Below are 4,492 nucleotides of genomic sequence, written 5' to 3'. Positions count from 1 at the left end.
TGATGAGGAATGTCAGCCCAACGCACCAAACACTGGCACACGCCACTTGCATCGCTCTGGGGCTGAACAGGAAGCACGGACCTCCTCCGTATAACACAAGCACCCCATGAAACGCCAGAAGGCACAGCAGTTTTCCAGATACCACGTGAGACAGCATCATGAAGAGACCAGCTGTGATGCAAGCTGTGCTCTCTCGCCACTGGGCATCCCGAAACACGTAGTTGCCCCTGAAGAGAGCATCAGCCATTGCAGTTAGGGCCAAGTGCACACCCATCATCCCATCCGATATGGACAGGTGTACTAATAAGATGTTAAACACAGATAATGGCCAGTCTTGTTTTCTGAGACGCATCAGTCTTATCCCGGCGCTGAACGTGTTCGCTAGGAGAGCAATCACTGACAGGATGCTTCTCAAAATTCGATGAATCACTGAGCCAATCAAATTGCCGCACGATGACACAGCGTCAGCTGGCGCTGTGCACTCCACCTTAGTCCCTTTCGGCAACAGTGAATAACAACAAAGTCGATAGTTATCGGAATATATTCTTCGCAATCGTTTTAAACCGCGAAATAAATCTACAGCAAACGTGTTCATTGGGCACCCTCGAAGGTCCACCACTTTGAGACCAGCAAGACTCTGAAAACCATCACTGAATACATTGTCGAGACCACTTCTTGAGAAATTGAGAACACTTATCCGATCGAAGACCGTGAACACACTCAGATTCAACTGTTTCAGGTAAACACGAGAAAGGTCAATTTTCCTCAGCTTCAGAACAGCCTCACCGGTTGTAGACTTTGACTCAAAAATCGACTTGAGAGGATTCCCCGCCAGAACAAGTATTCGAAGATTGAGGACATCTATCAGATGACTTTCTTTGATAATGTTGATACAATTATCGCTGAGATCCAGACTGTAAAGACTGGGCATGGACATATTGCCAACGTCGGAAATACCACACACGGCTAAGCTGAGGTGTACCAGTAGTCCTTTGTTGTAGAAATCCTGTGGATGCATGCCGCTGCCACGACCTTCTACGTACCGTAGATGTGTATATCGTTGCGCCAGGAAAGGCTGGCCACAGAAGAAGGACAGGCCGTAACACGTGCACTGCTCCGGACAGGTCAAGTCGCAGAAACGCTCGTCGTCGTACTCTGGACACTGGGGCCTGCCGTCACACAGGTGAGAAAGGTGCAGGCACACCTCAGAGCCACGGCACCGGTACATGCCTGGACAGGCGTACCTGTCACACTCCCTCTCATCTTCATGGGTAGGGCAGTCGTAGACTTGGTTGCACCTGACATAGACAGGGAGGCAATAATCGTGTCCCAGGCACATGAAATGGGTCCCGGGACACGAGGAGGAAGAGGAAGTGTCGTCAGCATTCAGAGACCGATAGGAAGCGATTCCAGAGCCATCAAAGTCCACCACGACAGGGTACAGTCTTTGGTCGGGAGAAAGCGGGATCTGTATTCCGCAGTTCTCTTCGTCACTGCCGTCAAGGCAATCCACGTGATGGTTACAGGGAGCAGATGCAGGAATACACTTCACAGATACATTTTTCATGGTCATCATCCTCCTCATCATCACCATCATCATCATCGTCGTCGTCGTCGTCGTCGTCGTCATCGTCGTCATTGACATACTTTCAGTACATCATCATTACTGTTGTCAATACAATACAATACAAAACAATACAATACAATACAATACATTACAACACAATACAATACAACACAATACATTACAATACAATACAACACAATACATTACAATACAATACAATACAATACAATACATTACAATACAATACAATACAATACAATACAATACAATACGTCTTCATTCATCCGTTTGGAAATTAAGTGTGCGTCCACAGGCTCGTCACTTGTCCACCACAATATCTCAGCCCACAGCCAAGTCCAGTACACATACAACTGACAAAGGTTGGACAAAAGATAACACACACACACACACACACACACACACACACACACACACACACACACACACACACACACACACACACACATTAGATAGATAAATAGATAGACACAAGCAAGTAATACAACACAGTGTGCATTTCCCACACGCACATCCAAGTCTCCTTACTCTCCACACACACACGTGCGTGTTCTTTCTTTAGCTCCCGGCACCAGTACACGAGGTGCCATATCATGTAAATCAATGTCTGATGAATGTTGAATTTCTGACATGTGTGTGCGAATGGTTTGTAGATTTGAATCATTAATGTGCAATTTTTTGGGAAGGGTGTGGAGGAGGGGGGGGGGAATCATTCTCAGACCTAATATTTGATTCCTCAAAGTCTTCACAACTGTACATTTCACTACGCATTTAGCAGAACTCATTTTTCTGATTTCTTCGAGTGGTAAAATGCGCGCAAGCTTATAGGCTTCGGAGGTCTTACTATGCACAGGTACTCCTGGGACCAATTTCATATCTTTACTGTCAATGATATGGAAGTTCTTTAGAAAAATCGCTGGAGCGGAAAAGATTTCTTGTCCGTAGGTCAATCTTGACCTTACATGAGAGGTCGCTAAATGTAGTAGAATCTTGGAATCCTGTCCCCAAGGAGAGTGACACAATTTTCAAGAAATTTAAACTTCGAATTGCTTTAGTCATAATTGAATAAATGTGGGGTTTCTTCCAGTTTCGTTTTGAAGTAAGTGGGACCCCAAGAATTGTTGTTTCCGACTTGAGAAATATTTCACGTCCTCCCAAAGAGGTTCGTGGTAGTTTACTGGATTTATAACCATTGTCAAAGAGAATCAAGTGCGTTTTTTCTACAGAAAAACCGTTCGAGTGCAAGTAGTAATTTAGTCTATCTAGTTCACCCTGAAAAAGGTTCTGTGCATATTTGACGTAATGTAGGTTTGTCCTTTTCCTTTGGGATGTCTGGATCCAAATATCGATGTCATCAGCATATTGTGTCATTTTGGTAGATGATGAAAAACGTGTGTAAATCATAAAGCATAGTGTTGAACAACAGTGGAGGAATAATGGAACCCTGTGGGATTCTCATATTTATAGACCTAGACTATCCTTAAGAGTGTAGGGGCAAGAATGCATCCTTGCTTCACACCCTTCGTCACAGGGTATACTCGTCGCCACCATCCAAAGCATTCACCATCATGCCATCGTGGAACTGCAGGACAACCGTGATGAAGCTGCTACCACCAGTAGTAAATGGATCGTTATCATTCAGCATCATGGCTACCCATAGCTACCTTTAGCTACTCGGGAAAGTGTCACAAGAACGTTCCTCCTCTTACTGATAGAAAGGATACTCTCAGAAGTGTTCTTGTGTTATGATCTATAAAATAAAAAAAAACCGATACCAAGGCTTTTCTTTTATTTTACGCACGTATCCAAATAAATTCACGACGCGCAAACATGACAGAAAACGAAATAAAAAGAAGATAACCACGAAACTCATTCTTAAGAAAGTTCGAAACTTTTAACACTCACATGAGTGAGGATCATTTCAAAGAATGGTTTGAGACGTTCACACATGCATACTAACTCGCCCCCCCCCCCCCCCCTTAAAGTGTAAGGGATTAAAGGCCGAAACACTTGACTGAGGAGTGGGGGAGGGGGGGAGGGGCGAGGGGGGGGTGCTTCTTCTCTGAAGACTTTGTATTGCCCAGCTCTCCCTAAAGTTTCTTATCACTCACCTGCTTGTTTCTGCACTGGTGCATCCCTAGTCCGAGGCACTCGGGGTGGACACAAAAAGCCTCATCACTGTTGTCGACGCAGTCCTGCCTGAGGTCACACACCAAGCTGTACGGCACCCATACACCTCTCTGCTCGCACGAGAACGACGGTGGTGGCGGCAGCGGCGGCAGCGCCAGAGATGATGGTTCGGGCATTGGACAGAGCTCTGACGCCGGGAATCCCCACGCCGCGCTCTCCTGTCTGTGAAACAACTTGCCTTCAGCCCGGCAGTCGCTCCTGACGTCACAGGCCATGAAGGCATGAGTGACGTGTCCTGCCGGACATCTCAACAAAGTCACGTTCACGTTGGAGGCCATTGCTTGGAAGCCTTTGCCTTCTTTGCCTTCTTCTTCTTCTTCTTCGCTGTCGTTTTGCTGAGCCTTTATCGACAACGTTGGAAACTTACCGCTCCTGTTGTCACTCTTTTCGCATATGAAGATTGCTCTGTTTGTGCGGTCGACGCACGATGTTCGAAATGGGTATCGTACGCCCGCGTAATCAGCGTAACGCAGGTAAAAGCAGCTGGGTTTGGGACCTGGAGGCGTGATGAAGAGGTGAGGCACATAGGCCACTGTCCCGTCCTCCCAAGAACCCATGTGTCTGTAGCTGAGTGGAAACAGTATTTCGTAGACGGGTGATTATGTTGATCTCTCTCTCTCTCTCTCTCTCTCTCTCTCTCTCTCTCTCTCTCTCACACACACACACACACACACACACACACACACACACACACACACACACAAACACACACACAGA

The sequence above is a fragment of the Babylonia areolata genome, chromosome 22 (genome assembly GCF_041734735.1).
Source record: "Babylonia areolata isolate BAREFJ2019XMU chromosome 22, ASM4173473v1, whole genome shotgun sequence".
In the NCBI taxonomy this organism is placed as follows: Eukaryota; Metazoa; Mollusca; class Gastropoda; order Neogastropoda; family Buccinidae; genus Babylonia; species Babylonia areolata.
This window is presented reverse-complemented; position numbering follows the sequence as displayed.